The sequence below is a fragment of the Austrofundulus limnaeus genome, unplaced genomic scaffold (genome assembly GCF_001266775.1).
Source record: "Austrofundulus limnaeus strain Quisiro unplaced genomic scaffold, Austrofundulus_limnaeus-1.0 Scaffold4, whole genome shotgun sequence".
In the NCBI taxonomy this organism is placed as follows: domain Eukaryota; kingdom Metazoa; phylum Chordata; class Actinopteri; order Cyprinodontiformes; family Rivulidae; genus Austrofundulus; species Austrofundulus limnaeus.
Window position 1 is genome coordinate 2,666,769 of NW_013952406.1, and position 15,242 is coordinate 2,682,010.

The following is a 15,242-nucleotide window of genomic DNA, read 5'->3' on the forward strand; positions in this document are numbered from 1 at the left end:
CCCTGCGTTAATGAAGTCTGATATTTCACCCGACTGACAGTTCCACTTCCACTGGAAACAACTGGGTGCAAATAGAATATCTTCATAGGTTGATCACCTTTAGTTCCATTAGAATATATATGTATACAGCGGGTAAAATAAGTATCGAACACGTCACCATTTTTCTCAGTAAATATATTACTAGAGCTGCTAATGACATGAAATTTTCACCAGATGTCGGTAACAACCCAAGTGATCCATACATACAAAGAAATCAAACCATAAATGTCCAGAAATGAAGTTATTTGTAATAATGTGGAATGGCACAGGGAAAAAGTATTGAACACACTTACTGAAATTTATCTAATACTTTGTACAAAAGCCTTTGTTGTCATATATATTACATTGAAACATAGTAAACATATCAAATGTTAAAGCCTAGAATTTCTACCTATTTTGGAACAAAAATTGTAGCAGCAACACATCTCAAAAGAGCTGGAACAGTGATAATATTTTGTAAACATATAGAAGCCACCTAGACAAGCATTTTACAACTAAATAAGTTAACTCACACTCATTTCACCATTTCTTGTGCTATTTCAGCAACTCATATATCAAAACATTCAGCTCCTTCAGGACATTCCAGCTTTGACTATCGGTATTTCAGCACTTCATACTTTTTGAGATATTTAGCTTTTTCAGCCATTTTTGTTCTCATTGAAAATGAATGGAGATGTCTTCAACACCTTTAAAAACCTTTAAAATGTTTGTACATTTTTATTGCACTTTTCACCTTTTWTGTGTTAATTTCAGCTTCTTTTTTCTTCCTAATTGTAGCTTTTCTGCTTTTTCAGCTATTTTCTGCTCTTTTCAGCTATTCTTCTAATTTGAACATTTTTCATTCTATCTGATTAAAGTTTTCCATGTTTTTTCAACTACTTTCTTCTAATTCCAGCTGTCTTTTGCAATTGTTACTTTTCTTTAGCTATTTTAAGCTATTAGCTTTCCCCCCTAGCTAAATTCACCTTTTGTGATTATTTCAGCTTCTTACTGCTTAATTCAGCAAGCATGCGCTCTCTCTGCTTTGTTGTTGATTCAGCTTTTCCAGCTTTTAAGCTACTTTTCTGTTAATTTAATCATGGTTTGGCTATTTTACAACAAATTGCAAACTTTTTTTCCCTTTTTTTCTGCAAAAAGCATTAAGCATTCGTGCTGCAGATTTGCAGAAAATGCAACATCTTTACTTGTATTTAAGATCCCAACTTCTCTGTGTTTGCAGATGTTGTAATAATTGGAGGAAGCAGACAGAAGCAACTAAATCCTTAAACGAGACCCATTTAAATTCACAATTAGCTATTACGAACTTGAATAGAATGTAAAAAAATGTTTACTACATCCAGTGACTCAAATAGTTCTGTTAACAGAGTGGAGTGTTAGTAAGAGAGAAACTGCCAATAAAGTAGGCTGGCAGAGCCATATTTCAAGCTAAGAGGTCCAGGGTCGATGCATAATGCTCCTCATAGTAGTCTGTAGCTTTAGGATGCCTGTCCTATTTATATTGAGGGGCTGTGGATTGATGCGAAATGACGATTGCTGCGAGGCTGCTGAGTGGGTGGGCGTCCACATGTTGTGTTCCACAGGCAACCCTCTGCTTGTATACACGCAACATAGACACACAGATGCGTGCTTGTCTTCACGTCGCAATGCCACCAGCCTTAGAAGAGCCCCACAGCCTCAATGTGCAGTGTCCTCTCTCTGTCAACACATCCTCTATATCAGCACTAATCTGACAGAATATAAGCAGAGCTCAGAACAGCCAGGCTGTGCAGAAAAAAAAAAAAAAGCTTGTGTACCACCGGGCGTGTTCCCTCATCTCCTGCAAAGCAGTGGGGTTTCTCATCACGTGGAAGCTCAACATTGATCAACAGAAATATTTAAAGTGATCATTTCATTGAATAAGTTGGTAAATTAGCTACTGTGTGTTCAAGTTTAAGCAGTGAAAACTCACCAGATTTGTGACAACTTGCGTTTTGTTGTTGTTGTTTCACTTTATTCATTTAATTTGTAACACAAATTAAAAAGAACAAAAAAAAACCCGCAATCAAAATAAAATCAAATAAAATGAAAAGCAGCAGCAGAAGAATAAATCTTATTTCTTCCCTTTTTTATACCCAAAATATGTTCAAAAGAAATGTAAAATATAACAAAAATCAAAACAACTTAAAACACTTAAAAATGAACTAAAAACAAAATTTAACACACCAACTCAAACAACAATTTGAATGAATTCACTTATACGTCTCCATGTTTCTTCAGAATACTAGTTGTTATGATTCTGTTCAATATATACAAGGATCTTGCATTTTTAACCTCATCTTCCTGTTCCACAGTCTTATTCCCTGGATTAAAGTGGATCGCTCCTTCAGGCTCATACGAACCCAGGGTTTCACAAACATTTCAAATCCCTTAATAACAGCTCTCTCTTTTAACAAAATTTACTTGAAATAAATTATAACCTGGTCCTTATTTTCACCTTATATTTAAAAAATATCAAGTTTTCATACATTTATTTATTTTTTGATTAGTGTTTTTTTTTCTTTCTTGCGTTTAAATTGACACATTGCATGACTCATATTACTGGACTTAAACTCTCTTATGGATAAAAAAGAGCTTGTGCTGATACTTGAGGGAATAATCTAGTAATGAGAGGTCCTATTAATGCGTCTGGGGCTGAACGTGCTGGTGGTGGACTTCCCACATCTCCCTCTCATGAGGCAAGGTGCTTTCACTCAGCTCATCTAGCTTTTTAGTTTAAATTGTAGGCAATTAAAATCTCCCCGTGTAAGTGTGGAAAAAAACGGTAATGAATATGGAATACTAACTCGGAGACGTCCGCAGAGACTGCTCCTTGAGTTCTGAGGGGTTTCTTTTTGCAAATCATTGGGAAGCACAAAGACCATTTGACAGTGTTCTCTCTCTCTCTCTCTTRCTCCMCCCCACACCCMCTTCCTCCCCGCGTGTGCGTGTGACTCTCCAAATGACGGCCCAGAGGTTTTAAAAATGCAAAGCCCATTCTTTCCAGGTTTTTGAACTTGCGTGACCTCTAGCTGCGAGGAGAAACTTTTCGTCGCAAGTTTGGCAACCTGCCTGGCTGACCGTGCCAGCTATCGCCACTTCTGAAAACAGGGGAGTGACGGGGGGGGGAGAGTGGGTGGGAGGAGGGATGAGTGGATGTGTCTAGACAGCCAAGTGGAGGAGGGCAAATATTTAGCCATGCCACTTGGGGAGGAGGCGCAGGCCTTCTCCACCCCCTCCACGAACGTGTGCCTCTCCCCTGCAGAATCAGGGCATGTCTCCATCCTGCTCCCCGTCTTTCTTCACCGTGTATTCAGGGTCACGGATCTCATTTCTTAGATAATATTTCAAGCCGGCCACAGATGGGGAATTAAATTGAAGACCTGGCGTGCTATGGGGGGCATAAAGGATATACGGTTTTGGTGGCTTTGCGGCGTTGAAAAGAAAATGGATACTGTAGATTTAGCTGTGCTTAGACAACTTTTAAAGGTCTCTGAGTGAACGCTGGAAACGCTGACTGAGTTGTGAGCTTATTGAATGCAGAGCAGCTCCCACAGTCATCACTTATTATCCACTTTGACACACATCACCTCATTTTAAAATGAATTCTTATTTTCTCCCGTTGACAGCTGAATGCAAATTTCCCCCCCTCCTTCCCTTTACAAAACAGYGTCAGGGTGCTGTTTGATGCCACTGTTGGTGTTTACATGCAAGCTCCCCAATATTTTCCCAAATGCGCTGCCAATCCATGCCAGGGATTTTCTCAGCGCCTAGGCCGCGTTTGAATATATCTGTAATCAGATGAATTGCTGTCAGATGACTGCCTAACAAGGCTACTCAAATCGGGGTGACTACACACTCAAGCGAATCCGTATGTGACGGTTTAGGGTAACACCGCATTGCCATGCTGACAATACACTTCCGCCTGTCACCGCTCCGTCGCTGGCTGGTGACAGAGGGGAAAGGAAAAGTTTGGAAAAGAGAAAGAGGCGGGGTCCAGCGGGGCTCGTTGGTTCTGAGAGTCGGCGGCTGCTGCAGACTGGCGCTGGCGCTGCACCTGCTGATGGGCTCCATCAGCCCTGCTCTACTGGTAGCTGTCAGTCACTCACACATCAGACGGGGCGGTGCAGTCTCACACCACCTGTGTTCTTACAACGTGTTCGTGACGACCTGWCTCTCCGGTCCCCCTGTTCCTTCTTGTTCTCGCTCCCTGAGCTTGAAGCTAACAAAAAGAGATTGTTTTAAAAAAATATTATTGTTGAGCGGTTAACCCAAACTCAAGCATGCTCACTTACTTTTACTGAGAACTGAAAGATTTCTGTTAAATGATAATCAGCCCTTCAACAATAATGAGCTGTCATTTTATTTATTCATAAGGTAAATTCATTGGTTAAAAATCAGTAATTATGCTGAATAAAGTAGCTTTTTTAAAGGGATCCACGGTTAGTTGTAACAATAGACTTTGTTTGATAAACATATATTTTAACTGTAAAATAAAGACTAAAAATACTGTAGGCTGTTTTGTTTTGTAAATTTTTAAAAATATATTTTAACTCGGACAGAGCCATTTTATTTACACACAAAGCATTCTGGGTAAATGATGACGTGGATAGGTAATCAGTGTGAGGCTGCTAGCGAACTATGTCCACCCTGAAGGTTAATCTTGGACAATATCTGATGATCGACTCTTTTAAATGAAACCAGAGAGCGTTGACAGAGAGGAGAAGGTAGAAATGACTCAGCCTGGAACTGAAAATATGGATGGAGGACAACAGAGCTGCTTCATGGAAGAACAACCTCAATTTAGCCTGTTAGTTTTTGTGTTAGCGCCGACACTGTATTGCCTTATATGTATTAGCTCGGTGCTAGCACGACAAACAAGCTAAACTGAGGTCCTCCATCCATATTTTCAGTTGCAGGCTGAGTCATTTTTGTGTTCCCCTCTCTGTCATGTGGATGGAGGACCTCAGTGACGAGAGGAGAATGTGTAAAAAAAAAAAAAAAGAAAACGGGAGACAAGCTAACTTTATGTGCACAGAGAGACGAGGAAAAGTATGTTTGCCTTTGGTGCTGTGATAATAACTGTCTGTGGACCACATGTTTGGCTAAACGTGGTGCATGAAGTGGCCCATCATTTTCCTAATAAATTAAAAGTCAAATTTAATAAATCCCGGTTCCAACATTCACAAAACTCTCTGTGGGAAGTACAAAGTTCTTGTGTTTCCTCAGCACTGCACATTTTGAAACAATGGTTCAGCTGTTACAGTGTGTCATCAGAGTCCACAACAGTAAATTACCACTTATTAGTACCGGTACCAGCGGTGACAACMTTTATCAAGGAAAACATCTCGTACTCCTCCTAATTGCCCCCCTCAGGGCCCCACTGTTATGTGGACCGGTATCGACGGCCAGGCAGTCATTAGGACATCACACTTGAGCTGACGAGCAGGGACTGCACGGGCATGTCCGTTCTGATTGGTTAATTTGATGTGAATAGAGTGGCACCACGTCTAAAGATGGAGACGTACTTAAAGTGCGGGTGAGGATGTCCAAACAGCCGCTGTTGGTTTGCGTGTTTTTGTTTGTGAGCTCCCGATAAGAGCTCTGCCCTCGGGGCTGGTGGCCCGACCGAGTCGGCCTGGGGTCTGAATAGCAGGCGGGAAGGCAGGAGGTTTAAAGGACAGTGAAGTTTATGTCATGTTTCTTGAATAAGTAGAGGAACTTTGAGTGTATCTGTCAATCTTCTCCTGGCCTGCGAGTGAGAATAAGTGACAAAGAGTGCAGGTCAGCCCTGCCAACCGAACCCCCCCACCCCTTCTCAACAATGAGATCTTGTCTGATACAGATATGCTGCCTGTCTGTCACTTTTACTCTCTGATATTTTGTCTCTTTTGTCTGGGGGTCCGCGCGCCGAGCGAGGCGGGCATGTTCACCTTCACATGAATGCCTGTTTGTGTTTCAGTCCTCAGATTGTGATCTCTAGTCGAGTTGAATTGTCATTGCTCCTGCCCCCTCGTTCACAGCGATACCTCCCTCCCCTCCCTCGCCACCTTCCACCTCACACTGCTAACATCCTCGGGGAGTGACAGATAGAAATCAGAGTCTAAGCCCCGCTCTCTGCCGCTCAGCATCCGTTCAGGGTCTGCTCCCAAAAGCTCTGATCTTTTAAAAAGGCTTTGTGACTAAACTCCGAGACACCTTTCAGCACGCAACTTCCACTCTCTACTTTCCGTCTTCTACTGTAATATTGAACGTATAGCTACCGTATTGTCTCCAGGACAGACWGGAGACCACACAGAAACCATGCCTTTACCAAATGTTCTACTGATTAAATCKTTTTATTCATCCATGTAAATAAAAAACACTTTGATGTGTGTTGATGGAATCAGTGAAGCTAAAGAAGCAGCTGCTTTTACCTTTTGGCTAGTAAAGGCCAGACTCGTGTTGTCGGAAGATAATCAGCATTGTTCCACACAAACGCGATAAGAAAGTGAGAGAAGGAATTACTCCCTTCCCGCCTGTCAGGCAGCCCCTCGCGGAGACGGGGAATTATTTTGGCAGCRACACTTATTTAGGGACGGTGGTTGTTTCCTAAACTGATTTCCTTAATCCTCTGTTTGTTCCCCCGCTTTGTGAGCACAGGGTCCAGGGTTTTGTAATCTGGGAGGTCTCATTGATGCTTCGGGGACTCACGCACGCACACATCAACAACTTGTCCCTCTAACCCCTCCTCGTCAGCCGCTGCCTTAATTAGTCCGAATTAAGACGAATGCCTGGGCCTCCCACGATCAATTGGTATCGAGCGGACCTTCGCTCGCCCCTGTCTGGGGGCCTCTCCTGGCCGGCAGATCATTTATATCAATCGCTTTTGTTTTTCTTTCCTTCCACCCTTTTCCATTCTCCCATTCACCCGGTGCAGGATTCAGTATATTGGCTGGGGTGCAGAATTGATGGCAGGCAGAATGGTCTGGCACGTAAACTGCTACAGTTATACTGATGTTGCAGACTTCAAGAATACTCAGGGACATATTTTCTGAGGATTATGAGCGCGATCACGTCTGTTTGTGTATCTGAGCATGTTTTTTCTACTTATTTTTATGCCATCCACTAATACTAACTAACAAGCTAACACTTTTTCTAAAGCATCCGTTGCAGCCAATGAGAGCAAATGCTGTGTGTTTGTCTGATAGTAAAATATTTCCTGAACCAGTGGTCGGACTTGAATAAAACTCACTGAATGTAATTACTGAAGGGTCATCTACAACTTAAGTTTTGAGTATCCGACTAATTCAAGTTAGYTGCCACCAACTGAGCTCAAGATACACTAAAAAGAATAAAACCAGTCAATTTTACAATTGTTGTGCTAAAATTCAACATGGTTGTAGCTGAGAATCATTCATATTTTGCCAATTACACAAGATTGTACTTAATGATGCATTTTGTTGTGTACTTGGAGTCTCTAGGATGCACAAAAGTTTAATTTAGACTCTCCGTGCTGGGTAGATTTAAATTCTGTTTGTTTTATATTTTTTGACTCTTAGTTTTCTCCATTTTTTRTGATGTCCTCTGAACTATTACTTTACACAAGTTGTGATGGAAATTCTAAAAAAGGTCTGGATTTAGCAACTACACTTTGGTGGTCTTCATTCTCTTCTGGTTCTGAGTCAGACTCTGGCTCCAACATGTAAGGCTGGATGGACAAGTCTCCCCTTGTTGACATCTTTTAATTCATTTGTAAAAAAAAACAACAACCAAAAAATAAAAAAAACAGTTTCTGCACAGGTATAGTCGTAAACCCCTCTATCAAACTTGAATGGACCGCTCTGGAARCTGGAGGAGGGCGGGGTGTGAAGTATCTCATTTGGATTTAAAGAGACAGCCTCAAAATGAGTTGATCTGAGACACACCTCCGAAAAGGGGCGGGGCTTGTGGAGTTACGATAAGGAGAAATTCAGGCCAAAACATTGCAGTTTCACTTTATAGACCCCATCTGAAGGATTTAAATGTGAAAAAAGAAGGATTTAAAAGCATCACACGTCTTCTTTAAACTCTGGCATGAAAGACCATGCTTTATTTCTTTGATTTGTATATTTCTTGCGATAAAATGTTTTGAACCAAGATAGTGTTTCATACAAAATAAAAGCATTCATCAAAATCATTTATTCACCTGCTATTCTTTTATCCTTTACTTCACTATTTCACATGTATGGTTATTTTTTTTTGTGTTTAAAAATTTTCTCAACATCATTGATCTTTTATACTTTTTGATTTGAGTCTGGCTGGGTGAAAATACGGACAGAGACTGGATTGTGCTGCGACCATTGTTTGTCTCTCCCAAAAAATGATTAAAAAAACACATTGCCCCCCCCCACCTTTTTTTACACATTGTCTTGCATTCATGCTTCTTCTTCTTTTTTTCCCCCGACTCAGTACTTTGTATCTGCTAATGCATCTCTTCCACGCAGAACCAGCAGAACTTTTGTGCTGCATTATTCTGACGTTTGCTCCGGCACAACACCTGAGGGAAATTCATTTTTAGGACAAATTAAATAGAGAAATGGTACAAAAGCACGCTTCTGTTAGTCTCTTTCTTCAAGGTTAATGGTACAGTGCTGAGCTGCCACTTAGCACAGATTTTGTTTCAKTTCGTCCTCTGTGTACTTTTCCACGGGTCACCGAGTGTGTACTTTGGTGTACTAAATGTGCAGGTAGTACCTGAGAGTTTTAGATACTGACTGTGCCCTGGAGGGAGACTCAAACCTTTTGCATCTGCTGTCTTTTCATATTGCATGCTTAGTGCGCACGCCTGGAGCTTTTCTGATGTTGCAGAGACCAGCAATGGCAGCCGAGCATCWCTGTGGTGCCAATGTTCAACACTTCAGCACAATTTGGCAACTCTGGTCCTTTTTGTCTGTGCACCAGAATTTTCTGTGGTGTATGCCTTTTGTGGGATTTAACATTCTCTCTCTGTGCATGAATGGCTTCTTTTGGATGACGGTTTTGTGTGCAATTACTTGTGGAATTGGTATGATCCRCCGCCGAAGGCAAAGGCAGAGCGATAATGTTTTGGCCTGTTTCTGTGTCTGTTTGTCTGAACCGTTAGTAAAACATCTCATTAATCACTGAAAGGATTTTATTGAAACTAAAGCATGGCCTCAACAGCAAACACAAAACAGGCTTGAATTTGACAGATTTGATGTGTTTTTAGCTGAGAGTAATACATTTTGTTGTGGACTTGGAGTCTCTAGGAGAGCAGAACATTTGAATTCAGTCTCTCGAGGTGCAGCGTAGATAACTTTACATTGTTTGGGTCATATTTTTCAACTTGTTCCATTTTCTCAATTTTCTTTGATGCTTTCTGAACCATTACATCACAGTATTTGTGATGGAACTTCTATAGTAAATAAGGTCTGGATTTGAACTTGGCTCTCCTCTGGCTCTGGGTCAGACACTGGCTCCAACATGTAAGGCTGGATGGACAAGTCTTCCCTTGTTGACATATTTTTAATTCATTTATAAATAAAATGTTTCTGTGCCGCTATGTAGTCGTAAATCCCTTTTTCAAGGTACAGGAAATAAAGAGGCAGCCTCAAAATGAGTTTATTTGAGACTTGGTTCAGAAAAAGGGGTGAAAGAGGGGCTTGTGGAGTTACAATACAGGGGAATTCAGACCAAAGCATTGCAGTTCCATTTCCAACTGAATGATTTAAATGTGGGAAAGGATTTAAACGTCTAAAAAAGGTTGAATAGGTCCTCTGGATGAGTTCTTTCAGGATTCAAAAGCACAATAGGTCCCCTTTAAAACTTTTCTCTTACATTTTGGATCCAACCCTGTCTGTCTGCTCAACAGAATTTAAATACCGGTACATTTTCAGTGAGTGACCTTTATACCTTTAAAATCAACCAAAGCCATTACAGGTAATTCAACTTTTACCTCACTGAATTTCACAACCAGTTAGTTAAACCTGGTGTGGTAGCTGGAGGTCATGCAACATACACTCCAATCACTCATTAAAGAACCATCAATATGTTACAGTAGTGTATAATTTGTCATGGTACATCATCATTTCTCAACATAAGGTGAGCTTAGTGAGCTTAGTTGAGCTGTTAAAGGAATTTTGGGCCTTTAATTACTAAAGTACTTCCCTATTATTAGGGGGTTAACCCCAAATGCCCACTAGTGATGTGCAGATCGATACTGAAATATTGATACTACCAACACCAGAAATTTATGTTCTAGAATCGATACTAAAATCAAAATATCGATACTTTGATACTTCAGTTATTTCACATAATGTTTTCACATTAACAGGAAAATAGTGGAAGATAAATAAACTATTCAAATCTCAACTAAATCAAATGTGGTTGAAGGGAACTACTTTTTCTTCCGCTTGGGTAATGCATGCGCACAGTGGCAGATGCTCAGTCACTCAGTCTATAGTTGTATGGCAGGTCGTTTTGACATAAAATCTGCTTTGTCTGACTGTAACTAAATTTTAGTTCCCAAACTTTTTCATGCCATGGCCCCCAAGCAGGATTAGTTCTGGCCAAGGACCTTGTTGCAAACCCACAAACAATGCTATAAAATATACAAAGTAACAACTTTTAGACTGTTTTCTTTCACTTTTATTCACTATTCAAAAATTATATTTCTTTAGAATAAGAAAAATTAAGGTTAGAAAGACTTTTAAATAAATAAATTACTATGTCATGTATTATTTATAAAGTAGTTATTTGAAAAACGCTGCCTTACCAGGCACATTATGTGTGTTATCACAAAGTATCAGTATCAGATCAGTATCACTCATACCAGCCAAATTTTACTCGGTATCAGTACCGGAAAAAAATTGGCCGTATCAAACATCACTAATGCCCACTGTCATGGCACCCCGGCTCCCTTCTCCTACATACTGTTGTTCTCTCGGTTTATCTGCCACCTTTTTCTTTAAGCTCCAACCCTCCAGATCCCTTCGTATCATGCCGAGAGCCCTCATATGTGCAAACACAAGCCCCGTGCTATATTTCTGCTTTGAACTCCGGATCATAGGGGATATGAAGGAGAGAAAGAAAAAACCCAGACAAGAATAGGAAGTTGCTCTATAGCATTTCTCAGATTAATGGGGGTAAAATGGAGCCATTAATCCTCTCGCATTCTGCGCTGCGGAGTAAATATTAACCCGTGTTTCCGTTCACAAATTTGCTTTATTGTCCACATTTTCTGCTTATCAGATTTATAATGAGTCACAGAGGAAAGACACTAGAGTTCTGCTGGTGTGTGTGTGTGGGTTTGCTTGATTGGGTGGGCTGGTTGGCAGCCACTTGTATTTTTGCCTAAATTGCCATTGTGGATACTACTGAGTAAAGTGGCCTAAGTTTGCTTTTTGCTCTCCAGCTCCCTGCTGTGCTAGCATTACTACACTACCAAAGCTACAGGCAATCAGGGTCCAAGAACTTAAAGAAACACAGACCGAAGAATCGTGACTTTAGCAGGGGAAAAGAGGAAACGTACGTTGTTGCTGATGAAGAAGAACGCAGCGAAGGGAGACGAATGTCTGGGCCCTGAAGGGTTGTAGCAGTCTGAGAGATGCTTCCCGAGAGGTCTCCTCTGGTGGACAGTCAAACTATCCTGAAACTCTGGGAAGTTCGACGGCAGTTAAAGTTGTTGCAGATGGGACATAAAGTAGAAACAGTATGGCAGAATGCACATTATGACTCTTCTAGAGAAAAATAAACAAGTAAGAGCTGGCGCTTTTCTTCATCTGATGTTAATTATTTAAAGGCTGCTGGCACCTGGTGCTTTGTGACCAGTATATGTCTTTTAACCCCCACATTAAAAACGTTGACTGCTTTCTTCCACCTGTGCAATATCACTAACATCAGAAGCACTTTGTCCCAAAATCATGCAGAAAACCTGGTCCTGGTATTTCTCAATTTTTAGCTGAATTATTGTAAATTTTTATTACCAGGCTGTCAAAGACATGAGAAATAAATCTCTAAAATGTCCTCAGTAGATTCAAATACATCTGATGAGAGTTAGGAAAGCTCATATTTATCTAGTTTTAGCTTTTATTGGCTCTCTGTTGTTTTCCTGTGTGGCTCCTCCCCCAGTTTACCCACCAGGACACCGATGGGTCTTGGTTTGGAGAAGATGGACCAGATTTACAGCCACCTGGCGTGGCCTGTGTGGCCGAGGCGTGTCTCCTCYGGGAGACAGGGGCGGGAGCCTTTAGCTCGCCTTCCAGTGGTCGCTCCCTTATTGAACCCCGGCCTCTGGATCAGCGCAGTAGCTCAGGACACCTCCAGCTGCCGGTCACCACTGTTACTGGTAGCCGCCCCCTCTTAGGATCTGCACTTCTTACTGTGACCAAGATGATGTTTAGTGACCTGGACAGTAGGTCTCAAGGGAACTGTTAAAGGGAGTTATCCTATCTCCCCAGGCTAATAACCATTAAAAATGAACTTATTGTTAAGTTATGACCTCTTATCGTTACCTCTTGGCTTCAAAGTAAACACACACATAATTATGTTAATACCTTGTTGTTTTGAAGTAACAACACACTCATGTAATCAGAGAAAAACTTTAAAAACTTCAAGATAGAATTAAATTTTTTTTCTAACTTACAAAGCTCTTAACAACTAAGCTTCATTTTAAAATGAGCTTATTTTTGTTCATTATTTTCCTAACAGAGTACTTTACTCTTAGACTGACGGTTTGCATTTAAATGACACTAAACAAACTGAATTAAAATTATTTGTTAAATCTTTCCTTTTCTAGTTGAGAAATTTGTTTGTTGCTTGAAGTAATTGGCACTGATTTAAACGTAATTTATTTGTCTAATTAATTACAAAAGCAATCTTGTACTTTCTTCTGCAATGAAACAGATTAAACAGAAACATACCCTCAATACCAAACCAGGAAAATGTCATTAAGACAATCTTTTTGAAGCTTTTTGATACTCAGTGATGGGTATGAGATAATCTTGTGCGAGGTGAGGACTGTGCTTCATGCAACATTTTGTGTCTGAGTCTGAATTTGTGAAAGGAGGAATGTAACATCTACTGAAATTTAATAATGGTGGGCTTTTTGGTCCGCCTCAGGGGACTGTCCGTGCTGAGAAAGCTCTCCAGAGGTCCGTGAACATTACGCCAGCAACAACAATTACAACTCCACAGASAGTACTGTTAGCTGTTTAAGCTGAATGTGGGAACCATGATGTTAAATTTAAGTCAGTGCAATAAAACTCAGTTTGCTATTAACAACCATTATTTGTATTTGCTAGAAATGTTTGTCAGTACATTTTAACATAACAGACAAAAACATGTTGGCAGTTTACACGTCAGCAAGGATGTTTCTAAAAGGCAGGAGCTAACCAGTCACAAAACATTAGATTTTACTAAAATCTAATGTTTGTCAACAAAAATCATTTTAGTTGATAAAAATTACAATTGGAAATATAACGATTGTTCATTTAACACAAAAAATATGCAAAATAGTCAATTTCATTTAATACAGTTGGTGTTCAGATTGTAAAATCATTGATTCAGAGCATCAACTCATACCCTTTAATGTGCATTTCTGTTATGCATTGACAAATGTTTTATGGTAATATTTTCAATATTAATTAGTTGCTATGTTTTGTAAACCTGATATAGAAGCACACAAAACAGAATTTAACATCATAAATGTCAATTTTTTCATAAATCTGCTATTTCAGGAGAATTGTTTTCTTTGGTAAGCAGGGTAACTGTGGGAAACCATTTCTTTTTCACAGCTAAACGATTTGTTAAACTTTATTTGAAAGTATTATAATCTTTTACGACAACAGCGGTTTGCATAAGTGAACACTTGCACTCGTATTTACACTCATTTTTCTTGCTATCCAGGAATTTCTCATTCAGCTTGTGATGAATCACTTGGATGAAAGTTGAATTTCCTCCATGACAAGTTGATGATCATGCAATGTTCAATGCCATGTTTGGACATTTAGCCATGATACGTTTATTACTAGAGGTCTATACTGGAAAAAAAAACAACAACTAGAAGTTAAAATACCTTAACAGAAAATTGCTTTGGTAAAAATAAATGTTACTGATGAAAAAACTACTTAAGTAAAAGTCTTAAAACTACTAGCAAAAATCGGGAAAGTAAAAGTAAAAGTATTTTTCCACACTCTCACAAATAAACTGTTACATTTACAGAACCAAACTGGCTCCACAAAACCAAGTTGATTAAATCAGTCAATTTCTTTAAAATAAAATATGTATATCGCCTCAAATTTACCCTACTAGGTTTATTGGAAATAGTTGATATGATTTACTTTAGTAAATTCAACACTTATTTGTTTTAGAGCACATAACTCCTTTCATGATGAGTTCAGACAGATTTGATTTGTAACAAGTAACTACAGTAGGTGTTAAAATTTAAAGTAAAGAAGTAAAAGTCACAACAAATAATAAACTTGGTAAAATAACAAATACTCAAAAAATTACTTTACTGTAACAAAGTAAATGCACTTAGTTACTATATGCCTCTGTTTATTACATTGACAGCCTGCCCCTCACAAGATGGCGTTGCACTCGTACCACAGTCGACTAAGTGGGCGTTATATCTCTGTTCTTCACCTAATTTCTTTTACTAGTGTTTTTGCTACTTTTAGCATTTAGCTGTTTGATTTGTTACAAATGAATTTCAGCTTCTCCTGCAAATTTTAGCACAGACATTTATCCCTTAGAATTCACACATTAATAATAATGATAATAAAAAAATTACAGATAGTTCTGAGGTATTGCATATCTATACGGGGAATGTTCTGTAGGTTGAGGACCCACACTGCAGTCAGCCCTCCTGTCTCAAGCTGCACCTCCTGGTTTTGCTCRGCAGCTGAAAGTGCAGCACACCCCGAGACGAAGAAACCCGAGACAGCCTGTTCCCTCCCGCTTTATGATGTATTCACAACTAGAACATGTTGTTTTGAGATCCACATGGCACTTTCTTGTTAGTCGAGATCCTGAATAATCAGTTCTAGTCGGTGCTCCCGGCAGCAGCAGCCTGTGGGGCCACAGAGGCGTGCCAGGGGAACCTTGTAGGCCCCGRCAGCGAGGCGAGGGTGCTGTTTCGACGGCTTCGTCTGTCTATCAGGAGATTTGTGTGAATGCTGGGGGCTCGCAGCGGAGACAGTGTCAGGGCA